The sequence below is a fragment of the Girardinichthys multiradiatus genome, chromosome 22 (genome assembly GCF_021462225.1).
Source record: "Girardinichthys multiradiatus isolate DD_20200921_A chromosome 22, DD_fGirMul_XY1, whole genome shotgun sequence".
Classification (NCBI taxonomy): Eukaryota; Metazoa; Chordata; class Actinopteri; order Cyprinodontiformes; family Goodeidae; genus Girardinichthys; species Girardinichthys multiradiatus.
Window position 1 is genome coordinate 32,408,621 of NC_061814.1, and position 24,646 is coordinate 32,433,266.

General features: G+C 39.3%; 1 protein-coding gene across 4 annotated transcripts in view; it reads left to right on the forward strand.

The window, feature by feature from the left end:
* kif16bb (kinesin family member 16Bb) overlaps positions 1-24,646 on the forward strand; it is a 97,023-nt gene that overhangs the window by 40,284 nt on the left and 32,093 nt on the right. The gene's annotated exons all lie outside the window — the stretch shown is intronic.

Genomic DNA, 24,646 nt, shown 5'->3' on the forward strand with positions numbered 1-24,646 from the left:
AATAAAACATAACCGTATACAGTCTCAGTATTCTGGTTGAATATACAGTTTAGGTCAGATGTCCACACACTCCATTATTTGGTTTCGATTCTTTTAGCAAGTTGACCACACACTTTTTCTTTTTTTTTTAGCCATCGACAGGCTTCTGGTACAGTTAATTATGATTGGTTGAGACATGAACTCTTCCAGAGTGGTGGTGTTGTGGACATAGCTCAATATTTGTCTCTTCTGGCAGTGACTATTTTCCAGGCAAGGGTTTCAGGAAGGCCATTTTATTAACAGTTTTGATGTTTGTCCAGGATCAGTGCCTTGCTGGAACACCCATCTGGGTGCGCGTTTAAACCATACGGCTGTTGATAGGAGGTGAAGTAAAAAATTATGCGGGTAGGGCTCCTCTCAACTTGCACACAATGTGCCAAAACCACTGGCAGCTAAACAGACCCTTGGTATGATGCTGCCACCATGCTTGGGAGCTGGTACAGTGTTTGGTTTGAAAGGTTTACCTGGATGACTACAACAACATTCTTGTTTTTGTGGCCAGTTGGTTCATTCTTTGATATGCATGATCATAAAACATTGCTTCTGAAGGCATCTGGTTTGTCTATGCAAACAAGTTTCAGTTGTGATTTAAAAACAGATGTTGATTTTGGAACAGGCACTTCTTTCTTGGTGGGCACCTGCTCACTCACTGGTGCTAGTATTTCAGCATCTTCTGGTCTGACTGGCTTGAGCCTTGGTAGTTCCTGGGTTATTGTAGACCAACCAATTTAAATGAACTCCACCACTTCTGCCAGGTAGAGTTGTGAACAATAACTATTTATTTTGCCATTTGAGGGTCATAATTTTGGTTTGATACTTAGAACTTGGACAGTTGGTTGTTCCAAAAGGACAGTGATTGCATATAAACATTGAAACTGATTTTAGAATGGATAAAAGTAACCATATCTCAAATGTATCGACAATTTATAAGTAATGCTTAAAAATGGGGTCAGTGAAATGAAACCAATTTATATGAACTCCACCAATTATGCCATGAAGAGTCAAATATTCAGCCAGAAATATGAGAAGTTTCTAGATGGCACAAAGTTAGGTGCAACTTTCTAATAAACATTTATCCAAATATTAGTGTTGCTGTATTTATAATTTTTACTGTGTAATTATGTGAATCCAGAATTAATTCAAACTTGGACACAGTTTTTTGTTTTAAGGAATTGTTTGGTTATTACATGGTTTGTCCTCAAGGGAACAGCATTCACTAGCACAAGTAAGTTCAATTAAATTCAAATACTTTATTAATCCCAAAGGGAAATTAAATGTTGTTGTAGCTCATATTGTACCGTATTTTCCGCACTATAAGGCACACCGGATTATAAGGCGCATAGAATAGAAACTACTGCAGTCAAACGTTTGACTGGGGTTGCGTTATGCATCCACTAGATGGAGCTGTGCTAAAGAGAATGTCAACAAAACAGTCAGATAAGTCAGTCAAACTTTATTAATACACTACAAACCAGCGTTCTGATAACTCCATTCACTCTCATGGTAAGGTCTCCTCTACATAGAATTCTATTGAATAGAGCCAACCGCACGTTAGGAATGCATTGGAGTCTATGAAGTTGAAGTTGAAATCAAACGTTAGTTAAAACGTGAAAGGGAACTTTTCCCTGATTCAGTAAACACGTAAAAGAAACAGTTTGATGCACTAAATCAAACGTTAGTACTGTTAACCTTTCCTGTTTCTGTCCCCTGACCGTAGTCTGATGACACAGGGGAGACGCTTTCTCCAGGGCCGAAGTTACTAGTTTCCTCGGGGTTAACTCCCTCACTCATACGTTGCTGAGTTGAGCATGAAGAAACAGCATCAAAACACTGAGTTGTTGACGAGATTCGGGGTTCTTTTTAATGACTTTGCAGCACGTAAAAACACAGGGCTTACAGACTCATACACCGCTGCTCTGGTCGCCGTCTCTACCCACCCCACACACACAATAATACCGACGTCACTCCTTCACTCTTGATTCTCAGCTACGGCAGCACACAGCGCCACCTCTGTCCGGAGGAGTAATGTCAACATCTTCCATACACACACACGAAACATACACCCCACACACTGAGCTTCTAATCACATATAGTTCAGGCAATTCCTGCAACAGTACATTCAAACGTTATACACACACAACTGGTGTTGGACTAGGAGTAAGCACAGTACAGATGTTTACCGCTATTACTTTGGCGACGCCCCTGACTACGGTAGCCGTAATGCTGCAAGCGGTGCGGCTTTGTAGTTTATCAGTCGTACTGAAACATTTTGACAGAGCGCCGTGTACAACCAGTATGGATCAACCAATTAACCAATTGATTCATATATAAGGTGCTCCGGATTACAAGGCGCACTGTCATTTTTTGAAAAAATGTAAGGTTTTTAAGTGCGCCTTATAGTGCGGAAAATACGGTACATGTTTTTTCAGAGTTGTTGCAGATGCTCAAATCCACCATTTAAAGCAATATTTTTTTATGTATTAATCTTACCTCTGCTTCCAGAATTTGGTTTTAATTCATACTTCATGCAGTAGACCCAGTTTAATCTGCTCGTTTTCTTGACTTGCTGACCCTCTTAAACACGATAAATTGCAGGGGCAACCCAGTGCAATCAGTCCTCTTGTCTGCTGCTCGAGCATGAAGGATGCAGATCTGGCCTTGAATGAAAAAACATTTCACCCTGCAGCAGTGAAATCTGAGACGGGCTGAAAAGAGATGTGAAATTGTTTCCTTTTTCCGTCTGACAGAGACTGATATACTTTCTAAACTGTATGACTGAAAAAAATTAGCCAATGGCTATTTTTAGAAGTAGGGTGAGTATCCACCATAGACAGCAACATGAGACTCCTGCATGATGTCACATTTGTTCTGGTTAGTTTGTATACACATCAGAATTAAAATAATTAATTTGAAGGGTTGATGACTGTTTTTTTAAGGCAGTTTGGAGTGAGTATACAACAAATGGCATCAATTGTCTTAAAACTGGAATTAGGTGTACAACTTTGACTTTAATGGATTTTCTCTTGTCCATACATTGGCAATCTATGCTCAAATGCAAACACCCCTCCAAATATTTGGTTGTTTCTTTTACCATGTACCTTGACTACATCATCGTGATCAACAAGCTTCTTGCAAAAGTCTGTGGATATTTGACCACTTTCCATAGCAAAATGGGTTGCAACATGTTATAGCCTAGCATTAAAGTCAATGCTGTGGGATGATTGTCATGTTGGAACTACAATTGATGCCCAAGTTTGAACCATCTGATCCCAAGTCTCTCACAGACAAAGGGGAACACCAAAGGCTCAAGCTAGTCAAAATCTAGCATCTCTTTCCATAGTGACGTAAGTTCAACGTCACAATGGACTGAGAAGGTGCTAGATAAGAAAGGGCCTCTGTCTTCAAAAGCGACGATGCAGATGTGGACAAGCCAAATGCCTTCTGGAGAAAACTTTCTGATTTAAGTGGACGAAGGCTGAAATTATGGCTCAAATCGCATGAACATTAAAGGTGAGACTAAAACCAAAGAACTGTTACCAGCTGTTAAGCATGCTGGTGGCAGTATCATGTGGCTGTTTAACTGTCAAGGATACTGGAACCTTGCACAAAGTAGATGACATAATGTGCTACCTCCAAATTCTTCAATGTCACCTAAAACCAGCTGCTAGATCTTTGAAACGTTGATAAAATTAGGTTTCCAGGTGAATTCACCCTTCTGAAAATGTGTGGATAATGTTTGAAAGCTCGATCAGCGACAGGGAACCAAGCATTTTATACTAAGTGTTCCTTTTCTGAGAAGAGTGGTCAAATGGTTTCTTTGCAACTTGGAAAGGAACATTTAACCATATTAGTAGTGGTGTTTATTTAAGTCTGTATAGTTTTGATCAGTCTAGATTTGAAAACCTACAAACAATTTAAACTTATGCAGCATTAGTTTTTGAAAATCCTTTTCTCCCTTTTCGTCTATCTCAAATTACAGTTGCTATAAACGAGTGCCCAAAATGAAGGGCATGTATGCTGATGAGTGGATGTAAACTTTAGACCACATCTGTTATTGTTAATAGATGTTCTTGCAGGGTCTCATAAATCTGTTTTTTGCTCTCAATCTACAGTATAAGTTTGTCAGATTTTAAGGTAGATGAATGCAAAGACTTCAATGTTAAGTTTTTGTGTGAATTGATTATTGAGCAGTATATATCGCACATAACAAAATTTGACAATTCTTTTAAATAACACTTTTTTTGTGTTTCCAAAACTGAATCCAAGTTCAAAGACTCAAAGAAAAAAACACTGCAGATGAATTGACTGTTACTAAAATAGAAGGAAGCACTTGCTGGACACAGCTTGGTTAAAGGAAGTTCTCGCCCTCTGATAACGGATAACAAAGCGTCACCACTGTCAGTTCCTGGATCTTTAAATCATTATTGTGTTACCTCACACTGAGCTTCCAGCTCTAATGTTCATTGTCATTGACAGCACATAACAGGATAATTTGTTTACCTCCTGCTTTCGAAGCATCTGAACGTGATCTGGTCACATGTGTCTTTGCTTAACTGCTGATGAAATAAATCTTGAAGCTGACTAATAATTCTGCCGGTTTATACTGCAGCCATAAATAATCGTTCACTTATGTTTTCTTGAGATGTTTTGAAATTAGGTTTAGTGTTTATTTTGGTGTGTAAATTGGTCCAGAGCTTGGTTCTAATTTGTTTTAAAATTGGTTTCTAAGTGACAAACTAAACACTATCTTGTTTCCTCTAGTTTCATTTGCTTGCAGGATCAACTGGCTGGTTACAAATCAAACAGGGAAACTTGAAAATCTTTTAGAGATCTTGGCCTCCCTGTTTAATGCTGGGAATTGGTGCACTATAAGAAAAGTGAGCACATTTTCATTCAAATTGCAAGCATATTAAAAAAATCTTATGGCAATTATGCTCATGTAAACCAGCACACTCAATTACTATAAAAGTCACTGAAGTGAACACAAGTCCTTCAAAATGTTTTCGTTTCTTGTTTCTGCTATTTACCAACCTCATCAGGCATGATACATTCTGCATATTTAAAATGTTGAGCATTTCTTGTTGCAGTATTTGTATTTCTGTGGGCTTGTTGCATGTGTTTAGGTTACTGATCCACAGAAACATAGATATAATCTAAATATGAACAAAAATAAGTGCAAAATATTTTAGCAAAAATTTAAGGCACATTATACAAAAATCAAAATGGATGATGTAAAGCTGGTACATTTTTACTTTAAGTTCTACAAACAGATTTACATTGTTTCTTGAAAACCCAAACAGGGTGCTTGTTTTAATTGTCTTTGCTTTCTAATAGAGTAAAACTACTCCTGATATGCTTCTTTTTGTCTTCAATTTAAGGCTTAAAACTTAAGCTGCCAAACTTCTATTTAGCAAAAAAATTTAGAAAGCATCTACAAAATGCCTGAGAACACAGTTTGGTATTTGCATAGATAAAATTATAATTTCCATCATGCAAGTTTGGCATGAACAATAATGGACTTTTTTTGAGTATGGGCATGTATCACTTTTACAGGTTTTCAGTCATGTTCAGCCTTGTAGCTCACTTTAGTTATTTGATTTACACGCGTGGACAAAATTGTTGGTACCCCTCGGTTAATGAAAGAAAAACCCACAATGGTCACAGAAATAACTTGAATCTGACAAAGGTAATAATGAATAAAAATTCTATGAACATGAACAAATGAAAGTCAGAAATTGCTTTTCAAACATGTTTCAACAGAATTATGTTAAAAATAAACTCATGAAACAGGCCTGGACAAAAATGATGGTACCCCTGAAAATAATGAGACCAAAGGGACATTTTAAATCAAGGTGTGTCCATTAATTAGCATCACAGGTGTCTACATTCTTGTAATCAGTCAGTGGGCCTATATACAGGTCCTTCTCAAAAAATTAGCATATTGTGATAAAGTTCATTATTTTCCATAATGTAATGATGAAAATTTAACATTCATATATTTTAGATTCATTGCACACTAACTGAAATATTTCAGGTCTTTTATTGTCTTAATACGGATGATTTTGGCATACAGCTCATGAAAACCCAAAATTCCTATCTCACAAAATTAGCATATTTCATCCGACCAATAAAAGAAAAGTGTTTTTAATACAAAAAACGTCAACCTTCAAATAATCATGTACAGTTATGCACTCAATACTTGGTCGGGAATCCTTTTGCAGAAATGACTGCTTCAATGAGGCGTGGCATGGAGGCAATCAGCCTGTGGCACTGCTGAGGTCTTATGGAGGCCCAGGATGCTTCGATAGCGGCCTTTAGCTCATCCAGAGTGTTGGGTCTTGAGTCTCTCAATGTTCTCTTCACAATATCCCACAGATTCTCTATGGGGTTCAGGTCAGGAGAGTTGGCAGGCCAATTGAGCACAGTGATACCATGGTCAGTAAACCATTTACCAGTGGTTTTGGCACTGTGAGCAGGTGCCAGGTCGTGCTGAAAAATGAAATCTTCATCTCCATAAAGCTTTTCAGCAGATGGAAGCATGAAGTGCTCCAAAATCTCCTGATAGCTAGCTGCATTGATCCTAACCTTGATAAAACACAGTGGACCAACACCAGCAGCTGACACGGCACCCCAGACCATCACTGACTGTGGGTACTTGACACTGGACTTCTGGCATTTTGGCATTTCCTTCTCCCCAGTCTTCCTCCAGACTCTGGCACCTTGATTTCCGAATGACATGCAGAATTTGCTTTCATCCGAAAAAAGTACTTTGGACCACTGAGCAACAGTCCAGTGCTGCTTCTCTGTAGCCCAGGTCTGGGGAATGCGGCACCTGTAGCCCATTTCCTGCACACGCCTGTGCACGGTGGCTCTGGATGTTTCTACTCCAGACTCAGTCCACTGCTTCCGCAGGTCCCCCAAGGTCTGGAATCGGCCCTTCTCCGCAATCTTCCTCAGGGTCCGGTCACCTCTTCTTGTTGTGCAGCGTTTTCTGCCACACTTTTTCCTTCCCACAGACTTCCCACTGAGGTGCCTTGATACAGCACTCTGGGAACAGCCTATTCGTTCAGAAATTTTTTTCTGTGTCTTACCCTCTTGCTTGAGGGTGTCAATAGTGGCCTTCTGGACAGCAGTCAGGTCGGCAGTCTTACCCATGATTGGGGTTTTGAGTGATGAACCAGGCTGGGAGTTTTAAAGGCCTCAGGAATCTTTTGCAGGTGTTTAGAGTTAACTCGGTGATTCAGATGATTAGGTTCATAGCTCGTTTAGAGACCCTTTTAATGATATGCTAATTTTGTGAGATAGGAATTTTGGGTTTTCATGAGCTGTATGCCAAAATCATCCGTATTAAGACAATAAAAGACCTGAAATATTTCAGTTAGTGTGCAATGAATCTAAAATATATGAATGTTAAATTTTCATCATGACATTATGGAAAATAATGAACTTTATCACAATATGCTAATTTTTTGAGAAGGACCTGTATAGGGCTACAGGTAGTCACTGTGCTGTTTGGTGACATGGTGTTTACCACACTCAACATGGACCAGAGGAAGCGAAGGAAAGAGTTATCTCAGGAGATTAGAAAGAAAATTATAGACAAGCATGTTAAAGGTAAAGGTTATAAGATCATCTCCAAGCAGCTTGATGTTCCTGTGACTACAGTTGCACATATTTTCCAGAAATTTAAGATCCATCGGACTGTAGCCAACCTCCCTGGATGTGGCCGCAGGAGGAAAATTGATGACAAAACAAAGAGACGGATAATACAAACTTCTAAAGAGATTTAAGGTTAACTTCAAGCTCAAGGAACATCAGTGTCAGATCGCACCATCCGATGTTTGAGGCAAAGTGGAGTTAATGGGGGACGACCAAGGAGAACACCATTGTTGAAAACAAATCATAAAAAAGCCAGACTGGAATGTTGACAAGCCACAAAGCTTCTGGGAGAATGTCCTATGGACAGATGAGACAAAAATTTTACTTTTTGGCAAGGCACATCAGCTCTATGTTCACAGATGGAAAAATGAAGCATATGAAGAAAAGAACACTGTCCCTACTGTGAAACATGGAGGAGGCTCTGTTATGTTCTGGGGCTGCTTTGCTGCATCTGGCACAGGGTGTCTTGAATCTCTGCAGGTATAATGAAATCTCAAGACTATCAAGGGATTCTAGAGAGAAATGTGCTGCCCAGTGTCAGAAAGCTTGGTTTCAGTCGCAGGTCATGGGTCTTGCAACAGGATAATGACCCAAAACACAAAACCAAGAATGGCTAAGTGGAAAACATTGGACTATTCTGAAGTGGCCTTCGATGAGCCCTGACCTAAATCCTATTGAGCATCTTTGGAAGGAGCTGAAACATGCCGTCTGGAAAAGACACCCTTCAAACCTGAGACAACTGGAGCAATTTGGTCATGCGGAATGGGCCAAAATACCTGCTGAGAGGTGCAGAAGTCTTATTGACAGTTATAGGAATTGTTTGATTGCAGTGATTGTCTCAAAAGGTTGTGCAACAAAATAAGTTAAGGGTACCATCATTTTGGTCCAGGCCTGTTTCATGAGTTTATTTTTTAACATAATTCTGTTGAAGCATGTTTGTAAAGCAATGTCTGACTTTCATTTGTTAATTATTTATAGAATTTTTATTCATTATTACCTTTGTCAGATTCAAGTTATTTTTGTGACCATTGTGGGTTTTTCTTTCATTAACCGAGGGGTACCAACAATTTTGTCCACGTGTGTACATGTCCGAATTTGAGTAACAGGCGTTAAAAGTAAACATGAGGCACACAAAAAAAGAAGTCAGCAGTTACCAAGGAGTGATGACATTAAATTTGGATAGCTGAACTCCAGCCTGAATGCATAACAGAATGGCCACCAAAGCGGAAGGCAGTGATGGTAAGGTCTCCAGTGTGAACTTGTTCATAAAGTAAAGATTTATACAGTGATTTATACATAGGGGAGCATGTGAAGAGAAATGTTTAAGAGCAGTAGCTGGGAGACCTAGCAGGTGGGTACCCTACACAGGGATTTAAAAACTCTGTGGTCTAATACTCCATAGTAGGGAGGGATAGCTTGTGACAAAAGCTGTAATTCAAAACACTAGATTTCAGGTAATATTCAGATTAACGTTGCAACAGCTGTTCCTGTTTTGACCACCCTTTTTGTCTACAGGCATCAGCTCTCCCAATCCCTCCTGGGTACTCAAAATCTAGAGCTGGCTCAACGTGTAATTACTTGGGTCCCCAAACCATCAGGGGCCTCCCATAAATGCTTGAATTTTAACACTGACCATAGATCTACATTTGTTTGTTGAGAATAAGAATATTAAATTTGATTTGATGGTTTCAGCATAGGTAAATTATTTAAAATTGAAATTAACGATTTAAAACATGAACAATAAAGATTATTCTTCCCACTTCCTAGATCTGTATTGAAATGCTGTTAGTGGTGGTGATGCTTTCAACAATAAGAGGAGCCCCAAATAAAATTCTACTTAAGGCTTTATACAACCTTAGGACAGCTCTGCCAGAACGGCTTGTTTTTGGCAAAACCATAGTCAATGTGTAAGTCTCACTTTTCAACACATAATCAGTGTAATTTACTCATGAGGGTTTAACCACACTACAATAATGCAGCTGACATAGCATTACTCACAGAAACCCTCTGTAACGCTGCTCAAACTCTGAGTCTGTCCACTACTCTCATATGTGGCTTGACCCTAAAAATAAACTTAAGCAAAATGCAGTATGTGTTGGATAAAAGAGAAGTTAAAATACTGATGACAGACAACAGCTGTAGTCAGTTATTTGGCTCAGGTGCGGAGAAAAATAGGTTGCAGCTCTTAATTGATGTGATCTACAGACCTCAAATGTTTTGTACTGACCGGTAATGTCTTGTTGGACATTTCTGTTGCGTTTGTAACACGAACCTGGTTGTCTCCCTTTCACTCATCTTTGGGTTGCACCGTACCAAAAATTCAAGGCTGCATTTTTTTTTCTTTTTTATAACCCTGGGGGAATAAATATTTTGAATAGACTGTTTTTGGTGTTTCAGAAGAAATATGGGCTCTATAGAGCTTTGTTTTATTCCAGAGATCTAAGCCACTTTTCCTGTATTCATGATTTTTAGAGCAAAGGTCCACATAAACATCCACATATGCATTTAAGATATTCCATTATCTTTGTCAAAATTTCTGATTACCTTAAGAAATGTCGAGATGTGCTCTTACATACATATCCATATATGGAAGGGCGCTTCCAGTTTTGCGGGCATGATTTAAACGTTTTTTGTCTGAAAATAAATTTTTGAAATAATATATGAAAAACAATATTAAGGCTGATTATTTGTTTCATACTTTCAAGTGTTCTGGCTCTAAATTGTATTTGTTTTTTAAGAAATTCTCTATGGCAGAAAATGCCTTTAAGATTGAAAGACTGAGGCCACTCAAAAAGATAAATACAGAAATTTGAATTTAGCTGATTTGTCTACAATATATTAGTTGTGTAGTAAACTGCTCTTAAACAAGATATTACCAACCCGCTGCTTGCCCTTAGATATTAAGTCATTAAGCGTGAGGTACTTCAGGACAGACGTTTAAAGACTCCTTCATGCTAAATAATGAAGGAAGGCTGTGTTGTGCCTTCTGGTAGTAAAAAGAAGTTTTTCTGAGCTGACAGAATACTGCAGGGGAAACCTATAGTTTCATTTCTAGGGTTTTACATATCACACTGGTTTAAGGGTCTAAAATTATGTAAATCTATCCTCAAGTGTACATAAAAACAACAGATTACACCATGTCTTCTATCCATTCATAGACTAAATAGATGGGAAATTAAAACTGAAATAAGAAGGCAGTGTGTTGAACATTTTTAAGATTCAACAGCCTGCTGAACCACCTATAGCAGAAATAACCTTTTAGCTGTTGTCTGTGTGTCTTTATCAGTCTGTCACATCATTGTAGAGAAATGTTGAAATACTTTTCTTTACAACAGTCTTAACTGCTGTTAATTGAGGTTTGAAGATATTTGCATCAGACTGAGGTTTGGACTTTACTGCAACATCTTGATTATTTTATTTTTCTGCCATTCTGTAGTATATTTTCTGCTAAGTTTGGGAAAATTGCCCGGTTGAGGACCAAGTTTAGGCCATGCTTCAGCTGTCTGGCAGATAGCCTAATTTCATTTTAGAGTATTCAGAGTATTAATCAATTCAATGACTGCAAGATGCTTAGGTCCTGTGGCTGAAACACCGCCCCTAATCATCACCCTTCTGTCACCATGCTTAAAGTAGCATGAGGTGTTTGACCCGGCATGCTGTTATGTGTTCTCAGAACGCGCCACTGTAGATACTAGCCTAACAGCTCTCCTTTAGACTCATACGTGCAAAGAACATTGTTCTAGAAGTCTTTGGGTTTATTTAGATGCAAGTTTGAGTTGTGTTCCCATATTCCTTTGAGAGGAGAAGAAGCTTTCTTCTTGCAAACATTTCAAATAAGCCTTTTGCTCAATGTTTCTCTATATACAGCCATAAACGTTTACATTAAAAAAGTATGAAATGTAGATCCTTCCAATTATTTATTTCCAGTTTCTCTGAGCATTGCAGAGTCCTACCTCAGAAATTTGTAGGGAACCTTGTTTGGAAACCTTCTTACAATGTAAATGTTTTCTCCTTGGAAACCTGGTAATGTGAATGGTTTTGCTGATGGAATGATGTAGAAAACCATGTGAATGTGAAACTGCATAGATATCTTGTTTTCTCGTCTCAACTTCATAGTAATCTGGGGGACATTTCGCTTTTTTTAGCATAGCTCCAAAGTCATATTTGGATTTAAAGATGGTGATGGAACATAGTGATTTCGGGCACATTTTCAGGAGCAATCGTGTTGGTGAAAGGCATGGCTATGTTTGTATGGATAGTTTTGGTCACAGTTCAGGAGTGTCTCAGGCTTTTTAGACCGATGTGCGGGTTGTGACATTATCTGCCTTGAAGGACCTTATGTAGGATATTAAAAGGTTGGCACTGAAGCTAAAAAGACACCCACCAGGAAACAGATGGTGAATTTCTGTTTATTTTCATCTTAATTATTAGTTTAGGTGAAAGATTGGATGGAGGTATGTGCTATGGTTCACAAATGTTAGCTTTAAGCAGTATCATACTACAGCTTAATGGAAAATATCTGTATGGGTAATTCAACAATACAAACATCCTCATATAATCTAACACTAACAGAAATTTAGTAACATAATTCAACATTTAATGAAAGTAATTTATACACATTGAAAGTTGTTCAAATGACTCACGGCGGGTACCAATAAACGCCCAAAGTAAGGGGGAATAACTTTCATGGGTCTCTTTTAAGGGTATTGAGCAAAATAAAGCCCTGCTCATAAATTACTATATCTTTATTCGTGATATTTAAATCTCAGAAGTGAAAGTGTTTTTTCCTATGACTGGGTATATTTGTATTTACTTTTCTCTTTCTCTAACTCGTAGGATGAACTCTAAGCATTTAGATGAGTCAAACACCAAATTCAGTCATGCAGGGTCTAGGGTAAAGTAAACATTTTCACTAGTACATGCCAAATAAAAAATGTATGTAGTAATATAGAGCTTGTATATTTGTGGGTCTGTTGTACTTCATATTTTACTACAGTTGATAACAAGTGGTTTAACTTCCCACTTAGCTGCCTTCATAAATATTTTTTACATTGCATATATTTCTCATAATTCTAGCAATATCAGTTTATAGGCTTATTTTACCTTGAAGTGATCAGTAGGATTAGTTATAATTTCTTTTCGCCGTTTGTTGTTACTGATGTGCTTGTAGGGGGTTTACTTCTAAGGTTTTTGCTTTTGTTTGGCTGTTTTGTATTTGTGTTTTGTGCTGCTGCTTCACTTATAGAAGCCAGCAGTGTCATGTATTAATAATTATGTTTATTACCCTGCGTAACTTTTCATAAGAAGAGATTATCTGCTCCAAGCCATTAATTTGTAACTAATTGGCATGCATAAACATTTGAAGCACCTGCAGACAAACGCTGCATATGAAGTGCATCGCCTTGAATTGGATGGACCTCTGAAGTGGCCTAGATTCAGATTTTGTTTACTTTTATCTATTATTTTGCTTCTAAAATAGCATAGTGGTAAAATAAAAGTTAAGGGATGCAACATTGTCCTATACTTCATATGAGTACAGGTGCAACTTACCCCTCGAAATACCATGGCTAATATGAAAGGTTTTTTAGCGATACTTAAAAAAAAGATAAAGATTTTACTACAGCTGCAAAATCTCTCACAAAAAGTTAAATCCAAATATTAATTTGAGAACCTTTTTATTTAGTATATGTACAAATCACCAGTGCCACAATTTCCCATAATCCTTTAAAAAATAATGTAACTGAAGCATTGTTTTTATTTATACCTTTAGTTAATTAGAGTTTGAAGGTGTGTCTAATTAGTAATCCATGGCCTTTTTTCTCTGGGGTATATGACATGACATCGAGGCCCAGTTTTTCTTAACCACTGTCCACTAGCCTGGACAAGGACCTATATTTATCTTGCCACCACACACCGTTAGCAGGATATACTGGAGGCAAAAATAAAATCTGCAAAGCTCTCTGTTAGAAAGTATAGCCAAGAGTGGCATCTTCTGGACACGCATGTCCACGCCAGTCATTAGACCCCGTCTACATGACAACCGGTTGTTAGGAAGACATGCTAGAAAAATAAAAACTGCCTCTCCTATCATCACAAATTTAAATGTGAAATTTGCTAAATGCAACTTGGACTTTTAATGGAATGGTGTGCTTTTCTGAAAAAGTGGTAAAGTCTCGTGCGCACTGTTTAGTATAGCGATGGATCTATGATGCTGTGGGACAGATTCCCTTCTAAAAGCTCCGGTATGCTTGTTGGGGTTCTTGAAATTATGAACTCTTTGAAATACTAGGACACATTAATACCAAATCTGGTGGACTTTATCAGTAAACTGAAAACAAGTCAGCATTTGGTCTTCCAGTTGTCCAAATCGACAGAAATTGTTCACTAGAGACACACTCAGCCTTCCGCCATAGCCATCACAGTCTCTAGACCTAAATTCTATAGAAAACTTGTGAGGTGGGCCAAAGATAAGAGAGTATAAGTTAGGACCCAGGAATCTGCATGATAGAGAATGTGCAAAGCAGAATGAAAAAATGCTTGCCAACCTTGTAAAGGGTTGTAGAAGAAGACTGTTATGTCCTGCTGGCAAAAGGTGGTTGTTCATAGTATTACGTAATAGTGCAAACAATTGTGCCACTGTGGATTTTGTCAAAACCTCTTGTCCTAGTGAGTTTTTATTTTCACACACAGTTCTTCACTCCCTAAACTGAAAAAACGTTCACAAACATTGGATTTTTCTACAGTTTCTCAGTGTGAGATTATAACACTGCAATAAAACTAAAAATACACAAAAGTCATTTTAACACATCCTTATCAGGGGTGCCAAGAAATTTGGCCTTTTTGTGGTAATAATATAAAAAGTTTTTTTTTTTTTCTTCCTCCACAAAGGTCATATCCCAGTGATTAGTAGAACATACTCCAGGACTTCACAGCCTGCTAAATCTTGCTTCTAATCTTTATCACTCAGCTGGTACTTTAATTAGTTTTTCAAACAATTCTACAGGCAGTTTTACTCAAAACGTCTTGGTCTTCTAAACCTCAGCTTTAGGTCCAATGGTCTTGTTAACTGGTGTTTCTTAATCAGTCTGCATTACAAACCGAGGAAACGGCTACCTCAAAACCCTATGTATTTAGCCTCATCCTTCTTTGAGGGCATCAGTAATTTACTTTCAGCCAGCTCAGATAGGCGCCTGTAGCTCATTGTTTAGAGAGTCTGAACATTATAGACTTGAAGCACCTTGTCTTCCCTAATGAAGTCTAGGAACAGGCCTAAGCTCTGAAAGCTAATTAAGGAGTAAGACCTTGCTAAAAGTTGTTTCTGAGCTTCTGTAGCCTTTTTTTCTCTCTTTAAATATATATTTTTTAAATAGTTAAACATTTGTTTGTCATCCTCTACTTATTCACCAAAACAGAAATGTTGAATAAGCATGTAGAGAAAAAATAATCACAAACTTTCACATTTTGTGACTTTATAACCACAACCTTGATTGTCTTTTTTCATTGGAACATAATGTGACAGACCAACATACAATAGTGTATAGTTGTAAAGTGGAAGAAAAAGGATTTATGGTTTTAATTCTTTTAGATTTAAAAGATTTCAATTGTGGCATTTCTATTCAGTCCCCCCTGAAGCAATACTTGGACAGCCACCTCTCGCTGCAATTACAGCTACAGTTTTCTTTTTTTTTTTGGTATGGCTGTACCAGTGAAAGTTTCTCACATCTAGGGAATGACTTTATTGCCTGTTTAAAATAGCTCCAAATCAGTCAGAATGGATAGTGTCTGTGAGCATAGATTTTCATGTCTTGCCACAGATTCTCAGAAACCTTTCCCATACGTTTTTCTTCAGGATTTGCATTTGTCTGCATCCATCTTCCTGTGTTGGCTAGAAAGTCCTGTTTTGGTCTCTGAGCAAAGCATCTTCTTCATGCTTGCTACGTCGCCTACATTTCTTGTGGCAAACTTTAAAATGGACTCCTTATGGCTTTCTTTCAAAAGTGGCTTTCTCGCCGCCCTTCCATAAAGCCCAGTAGAGTGCATGACTAATACTTGTTCTGACACCAGATTCTCTTGCTATGACTATGAATCTCTGCAGCTCCTCCAGAGTTAACATGGGTCCCTTGGGTGCTTCTCTCATTGATGTGCTTTGCCATCCTGTCAGTTTAGGTGGACATCCACATCTTGGTAGGTTTGCGCCTGTGCCATGCTCTTTCCATCTTTAGATGATGGATTGAACTGTGCTCTGTGAGATGTTCAGAGCTTGGGATAGTTTATAACCTGGCCTTAATATGAATGTCTTAACAACCATCTTCCCGACCTGTATTCCTTGGTTTTAATAATGTCATTTGTTTACTAATGTTCTCTAACAAACCTCTGAGGCCTTCACAAAAGAGCAATTTTTATATTGAAATTAAATGATTAAATTACACACAGATTTACCCTATTTACTAATAAAGGGACCTTTAAAGGGAATTGTTAGTAGTTTTGGATTAAAGTGAGCTACAATACAAAAGAACACTTTTCAAATTTTCATTTGTAAAAAACAAATTACACGATACATCCTTTTACTTCCAATATGCCCTACTTTGTATTCATCTGTCACATAAAATTCCAATAAAGTATATTGAACTTGTGGTTGTTATTCAAACAAAGGTTTTGAAATTTTTCTGGCTAAGTGGTGTGGTTTTTCACCTTGTTCATTAGATAAAATAGAGCCACAGTATTACTCTTTAAGTGCTTTCAAAGCCACTTTTCAAGTTCAATTCCCACCGAGTGGAGGTCATTAAAATGTCCAATATGAGCACCCCTACTTGTTTAAATTCATTTCGCTCAATAGCAGGACAACATAATTAACATCATCTCCATACACTGGTCTAATGAGGGCTAACGTTTGCCAACAATGGCAGGTGTTATCCAGGCCTGTGATGGAATGCGTTTGGGGGGGCGGCTCTCAGAGGAGACAGACACAATAGCAAACTGAATGTCATTGGTTTCTTGTTTACTTGTGTACGAGTTTCTGTCTGCAGGCCAGAAAAAACAACAACTCCTGATGTCAGTTTTAAATTGGACTCCGTTGTCTCCCTGCTCAATTCTAGACCTCACATGAGCTCCAGTAGCATTTGCAGGAACTGCGAGACATTAACCACCATGGATTGTGACAGATTTCACAAGCTCAGTTTTACTGTTGCCCTGGGGGGGAGGGGGCAGGAATCACCATCTGTTGATTGTGACTGTACCCAACACTTTCATAAGAGGCTGGCTTTCTGCAGTAACCAACAGTCCACTAACAAAGCTGGTGCATGCAAAAGAAATGGAAAAAGTTAAATTTGAAATTTAATTACTCTGGACATTGAAAAATCATATCTGTTAATTTTTTGGCCGAAAACATACATTGAGTTTCTTGCATAAAGTTTATTTTAAAGTTTTAGTTTAACTGGCAAAATCAATCATTTTACAAATGAGGGTATGCACATTAAGGGGCTATGAATTTACTTGTTGTACTGTTACTGTCAGAAATTTACATCCACTCAATCTCACAATTGTTTCAGGGTTTTTTTTATGATGCTTTTAGTTTTACAAAGAATTGGGTGCAGGCATTCAAATTTGACATTGACTTAAATATAAATATGCTCCTAGTATTTGGATGAATGTCTCTTAGTAAGTTGAAGCTTGACTTAAATTTGTCTATTGCCATTAACAAACGTCTCACAAAATTCTTGCTGAATATTTGACCTATTTTGTTTATTACATATGATAGAGTTAATTTTAAATTATTAAATTATTATTTTTTGGTCACAGATGTAACGTTTTGGCTTAGTCCATAAATACACTGCTCAAAAAAATAAAGGGAACACTCAAATAACACATCCTAGATTTGAATGAAGGAAATATTCTCATTGAATACTTTGTTCTGTACAAAGTTGAATGTGCTGACAACAAAATCACAAAAAATCATCAATGAAAATCAAATTTATTAACCAATGGAGGCCTGAATTTGGAGTCACACACAAAATTTAAGTGGAAAAACACACTACAGGCTGATCCAACTTTGATGTAATGTCCTTATAACAAGTCAAAATGAGGCTCAGTATTGTGTGTGGCCTCCACGTGCCTGTATGACCTCCCTACAACGCCTGGGCATGCTCCTGATGAGACGGCGGATGGTCTCTTGAGGGATCTCCTCCCAGACCTGGACTAAAGCATCCGCCAACTCCTGGACAGTCTGTGGTGCAACGTGACGTTGGTGGATGGAGCGAGGCATGATGTCCCAGATGTGCTCAGTCGGATTCAGTTCTGGGGAACGGGCCGGCCAGTCCATAGCTTCAATGTCTTCATCTTGCAGTAACTGCTGACACACTCCAGCCACATGAGGTCTAGCATTGTCCTGCATTAGGAGGAACCCAGGGCCAACCGCACCAGCATATGGTCTCACAAGGGGTCTGAGGATCTCATCTTGGTACCTAATGGCAGTCAGGCTATCTCTGGCGAGCACATGGAGGGCTGTGTGGCTCCTCCAAAGAAATGCCACCTCACACCATTACTAACCCACTACCAAACTGGTCATGCTGAAGGATGTTGCAGGCAGCAGATCGCTCTCCACGGTGTCTCCAGACTCTGTCACGTTTGTCACATGTGCCCAGTGTGAACCTGATTTTAGCACACAGCGCCAGTGGCAAATTTGCCAATCCTGGTGTTCTCTGGCAAATGCCAAGCGTCTTGCACAGTGTTGGGAAACACAGTGCTCCTCCTGTTCCTCCTTGCACAAAGGTGGAGGTAGCGGTCCTGCTGCTGGGTCGTTGCCCTCCTACGGCCTCCTCCACGTCTCCTGGTGTACTGGCCTGTCTCCTAGTAGCGCTTCCAGGCTCTGGACACTACGCTGACAGACACAGCAAACCTTCTTGCCACAGCTCGCATTGATGTGCCATCCTGGATGAGCTGCACTACCTGAGCCAATTGTGTGGGTTGTAGAGTCCGTCTCATGCTACCACGAGTGTGAAAGCAACACCAATATTCAAAAGTGACCAAAACATCAGCCAGAAAGCATAGCTATCGAGAAGTGGTCAGTGGTCCCCACCTGCAGAACCACTCCTTTTATTGAGTGAGTCTTGCTAATTGCCAAAGATTTCCCCCTGTTGTCTATTTGAACAACAGCATGTGAAATTAATTGTTGATCAGTGTTGATTTCACAGAAGTTTGATTTACTTGGAGTTATATTGTGTTGTTTAAGTGTTCCCTTTATTTTTTTGAGCAGTGTAGTTTGGGATTATTGTCCTGTTGTAAAAACCCAAATGTGTCCATGTTTAATCAATTTAGTATTTGGTTTGAGGTGAAGTTGACGAATTTGGAGGTGGCCATCTGTTTATTATTCTGCACACCGACCATCAGCATGATTCTGCCACCACCGCACTTGTGAGTTACTACAGTGTTCTTATAGTGTTCTTTGCTTCTTCTGGAAATAAATTCAATTCAATTTAATTCAAAGATACTTTATTGATCCCTGAGGGGAAATTAGAATTCCAGTACCACCCATCCAAACATACATCATGACACAAGACAAGGGGGGGACGGGTCACCGAGTCTTTGCTGCCCACTCACAGGTGCTGCCCTTGCTAAATGAGAAAAGAGGCCACATTAGGTAAGTAGAGGAAAAAAATCATATTTCACACTTTATCATTAGCAGGATACAGTTTGAGATTGCAAAAAACCTCGGAACAAAGAAGCAACAAGTTTACAAAACAACATCATGCCGGGAACGGTGAAGGTGGTATGAGGGGTGCATATGTTTATTTTGAGCATGTGTTTGTGTGTGCAAACGAGTGTGTGCAAGTAAGTCCATGAAGCACTGTCCCAGAGGCCATTGTCTTTGATGGTACGTTGGAATGTTCATCAACCGGCCACAAAGTTCTGAGCAGGTCCACAGATGTCCTCAGGGAAGGGAGGGGGCAGAGGGAGCAGAGCATCATGTTTACATAACTTCCAGGAGAAGTTGAAGATAGCCAGCCATCAAGGCCGTGCAGTGGAGCCAGATTCAGAAAAACAATAATTATTTGGGTTAGGATGACTCTTAATTTTCCATCAGCCTTGAGAGTCTCGCTGGTTCTTCTCAAAGACGAATCCAAAATGCCAAATTCCCGTTCTTTGACCAGATCCGAGCGAACAACTTTCTCCAAGATTTATCCCATTTCACCCCTGAGTCCAGGAACCGCAACCTGCCTGCAATCCCGTGTAAGGATCACATCCAGTCTGCGATTCAGCTCACGTAACATCTCGGTCTGAGTGCTGATTCGCCTGAAGATCACATCACACATGCCAGGCAGCCTCACAATTGCCAGAACAGCTGCTGACATTCTCCAAATTTCTCGATACTCCAGGTAACCGCTGACTCCAAAAAGCAGAAATCCTGATATCAAACATCCAATTATATACACATCTTCCACATCCTCGACTGACATCATCGACAAATACACAATCCTCCACTTCTGCCAGGAGTCCATTGTGTATCCAGAGAAAAACGTCCAGTCCGGACAAGTGGGCTCTCCTTCACCCTGTCTTTTCCTCGAGAAAATTTGATCAATTGCATTGAGAGACCAGCTGACCAAATCCATAACTCAGAATTTGGAAGATATGCAAAAGGAGGCTCCAAAAAGAAGACAAGACACAGAGCTGAAGCAGGACAGATATGGGAGGGGTGCGGGAGACAGAGAAAAAGCCTCCTCATCCACCGAGAGCAAAAAAAAAAAAAAAGTAGGTATCGACCTTTTCATTTAGGCAGCTGCAAATGTCAGCCATGTTTAAACATGTCTATTTCGAAACTGAGGCTTCTGTCTTGATTGGTGTTAAGCTAGCCCCACTGTGGACAGTGACATTGGTATTCCAGCATCTTCTAGTTTGTGATTGGCTTGAGTCTTTGTGTTCCTGAGTTGATTGTGAGCGTCCATCTGAGGGTGACTGGGTGAGATTGTTGAAGCCTGGACACAATTGGTTGTTCCAGCAGAACAATGATCACAAACCCACATCAAAACAGGTTTTGAATGAAAAGCAGTGTAACATTATGCTTCTAGGATGGTGCCAATTTTAACATTATTTAGAAGTTATGAGCAATGATTTTAAGTCAGGTTAGTACCAGAAAACCAACCAGTTTATATGAACTACACCAATTCTGCCCAGAAGAGTGGTCACATGTTGAGCAAGAATTAAAACCAAACCATCACTGATCCACGCCCATGCTTCACTCTGGGCATGCAACAGTCTGGGTGGTACGCTTCTTTGGGGCTTCTCCACACCGTAACTCTCCCAGATGTGGGGAAAACAGTAAAGGTGGACTCATCAGAGAACAATACATGTTTCACATTGTCCACAGCCCAAGATTTGCGCTCCTTGCACCATTGAAACCGACGTTTGGCATTGGCATGAGTGACCAAAGGTTTGGCTATAGCAGCCCGGCCGCGTATATTGACCCTGTGGAGCTCCCGACGGACAGTTCTGGTGGAAACAGGAGAGTTGAGGTGCACATTTAATTCCGCCGTGATTTGGGCAGCCGTGGTTTTATGTTTTTGGATACAATCCGGGTTAGCACCCAAACATCCCTTTCAGACAGCTTCCTCTTGCATCCATAGTTAATCCTGTTGGATGTGGTTCGTCCTTCTTGGTGGTATGCTGACATTATCCTGGATACCGTGGCTCTTGATACATCACAAAGACTTGCTGTCTTGGTCACAGATGCGCCAGGAAGACGTGCACCAACAATTTGTCCTCTTTTGAACTCTGGTATGTCACCCATAATGTTGTGTGCATTTCAATATTTTGAGCAAAACTGTGCTCTTACCCTGCTAATTGAACCTTCACACTCTGCTCTTACTGGTGCAATGTGCAATCAATGAAGACTGGCTACCAGGCTGGTCCAATTTAGCCATGAAACCTCCCACACTAAAATGACAGGTGTTTCATTGTCCAACCCCTGTATATATATGTATGTATGTAAATATATATATATATATATATATATATATATATATTGTATTCATGATTTGTGCACATTACATTTTGCGTTTTTAATTACAATTTATAATATTGAGGTTTCTGTAATTTGTGTAGATATGGGCCCGGGTCTGTTATCAGTGGTTTGATTAACTGGTTGATGTATTTTAGCATGTATAATTTTGATCCTGTTTGGATTAGATAAAACCCACAATAACTTCAAATGTACAATTCTTGTTTCTAAAAATCCCTGAAGTTGTATGTTGCATATTCATTCCACCCTGGAAAAAAATGACATCAAATGCATCATTAAAAGCCCCCAAATTTATTTTCCATTCATGAATTCACGAACCCACCCTTGTTGTATGTATGTTCTGATCCAAACTGTCTAATGTTTAAGATAATTAATACATCTACATGCTACATTTGTCAATTAGAGTAAATAGAAACAAAACTGAAACATTTATTGACATTGTTTGACTAAGCAAATACAATCAATTTAGTTTTCCATTGATTGAGGCTCCTGGTTTGTTACTATGGAACTGACACCAACAGACTGTTTCAGTGACACTCTGCTAATTATGGTTCAGCTTAGAAATTTCCCTTTGTGGCTGGTTTTATATAGTTCCTTTAATCATGAAATTGAATGAGAAACATGCCGACTACCACCTTGACAAAGCAGCTCTTTTTATTTGAGCGAGTGGCATTGAAGTCTTTTGAGAGCTGAAATATTTCCGATTATGTTTGAATAAAAAAGGGAATGGCTGTGCAGCCTGAGTGATCATGATCTTCTGTTAAAAAAATAAAAATAAGAGCAAAAATTTGAAATATTTTTGAGTACGGCTTGACAGAAAGGCTTTGCTCTTGTTACACAAAAACATGTAATGGAGTCCTGACTCCTTTTTCTGTAAAAAAATAAAAATAAAAAAAGAACATGCATGGATTCAGTCATTTAAATGAACATGTCTTTGGCAGCTTGGCATAAACCAGCTGAGAGATTAGTGAGTGATAAGTATGTCTGACAGTCCGACAGCATTCCTGTTTGGATATGTGCCTCATGTCGACATCTTCCATTTAGGAAGATGGTACACAACTCTTTGAGCAGCAGCTGGGTTTCAGCGTCTCACTTCATTAAGAGTCAAATGATCATGCCAATGCCGTGTTAATTCTGATTCAGTCGGGACTGAAGTCACTGGAGCGCTGTTGAGTTAAATCAGTAATTTGTCCAAAAGAATACTCTGAATTGTTCCTCTCTTCACTTTCATCTGAAGCCTTGTATTTTCCAGTCCACATCTGATGGCGGAAACGTGAAGATATGACTGCACTATTTGTGTGATCAGGTAATTCTATAGTAAACGCACAGAACTCAATGGCTTCTAATCATTCATCACTTAGAGGATTAGTTATTTGATGCCCATATTTTCTTGCCAAATAATCTCTGAGGAATGTGCATCTGAGAACAAGCCAAGATACCCCTGTACATAACAAGGCATCAGCTTGAATGTACTGTGCCTGAGCTTCCTGCTTTGGTGGGATTAAAACAAAGCATTAATGATCTGGAGGAAAAGAGGGTCATCAAATAATCTGCCAGCAAATAGCAACAGCATTGATAAATCACTGCTCATACAGGCCTGTAATTGAAACAAATGATAACAGCACATGTTAACAATGGAGATGAGTAAGCTACTTACAGTGCTAAAAGAAATGGGGTTGGGGATAATCCAACATGCAAGCTGATCCTCTGTCTTTCATGCAGTGCCTTCCCTCCACTGATGAACAGGTGAATTATTAGAAATTTTTTACTCAAACAGAATTACAGTGGGACTTATTGAGGCTCCAATCCAAAAGGCTTGAAGCTGCCAGTTATAATTGACGGTAATAGTATTGACCATCCACCCTATCAGAGCTGTGCTGATTTGATTCAGCATTGTCATTCATTGAAGCTGCAGATCATCCCCTTGCTCTGCAACAAATTATCGCTATCTGAAACAATCATTGGCACTTGGTGTAGCTGGCACCAGTAGATGAGGTGCAATGGCGATGATGAGCGCTATCACCACAGCTTTTTCCTCTGAGGCTTGGCAAACACGATATTTACGACAAGCCCCCTCCCTGACAAAACTGGACAAGGCTGTTTTCCAAACCTGCCGCATTTTACTTTTATGGGAAGTGAGGGAGAACGGGTGACAGAAGGAGTCGATCTAGAGTGCTGATGCTGGCAATGTGAGTCTCCTTCCCCACACCTACTATTTCTGGGCTCCCAGCTTCCAGCACGGTGCCATTAATCAAGTTCCAGAAGTTAAGTGTTACTGGAGGCATTGCTGTGTTATAAATTGCATGGGAAATGCATAATTAGTTAGCAACAAATTTATTTTACAGTCATGCTGTAGTCAGTTGGGGATGCATTTTGTTCCAAATGTTTTTCTGCAGGGATAATGATCACTCCTTTGAATCATAAGTATTGTTGGCTCACCTGATGCAATTCAAATTTAAGGAGAACAACAATGGTTTTCTATCCAGGCAGACATCCTTTGCAGATCTATGATTTGTGTAAAACAGGAGCCATGTTTGCACCCAGCGTATCCCTCTTGGCAGGACGCAATAGAGATGCAATTTCCTTGCTCTCTCCAGTGTCACAGTGCCAGATTTAACTGACGTACAGTCAGGGAAATTGCTTTTGCTGGCCAAGACACGCAGGCAATTGTTCCCAATAAGTTCCTGATTTCTTTGACAACTTGACAAGGTATGTCCACTTCTGCAAAGTTTTTGTATTTCACAGAATCATTAAGATATGTGTTCCACTTTCCATGCGTGCTCCGAGATGTCTGTTTGGCTTAAAGTGAAAAGAAGAAAACGGAAAAGCATTCTCTCATTATTCCTCGCCGTCTCAAGCCCATCACTAGAACCTTAACCCAGCAGCTGACGGTTTTCATGTAATTGGTGCTGGTGTTGCTCCTGCTGCCATTTCTGT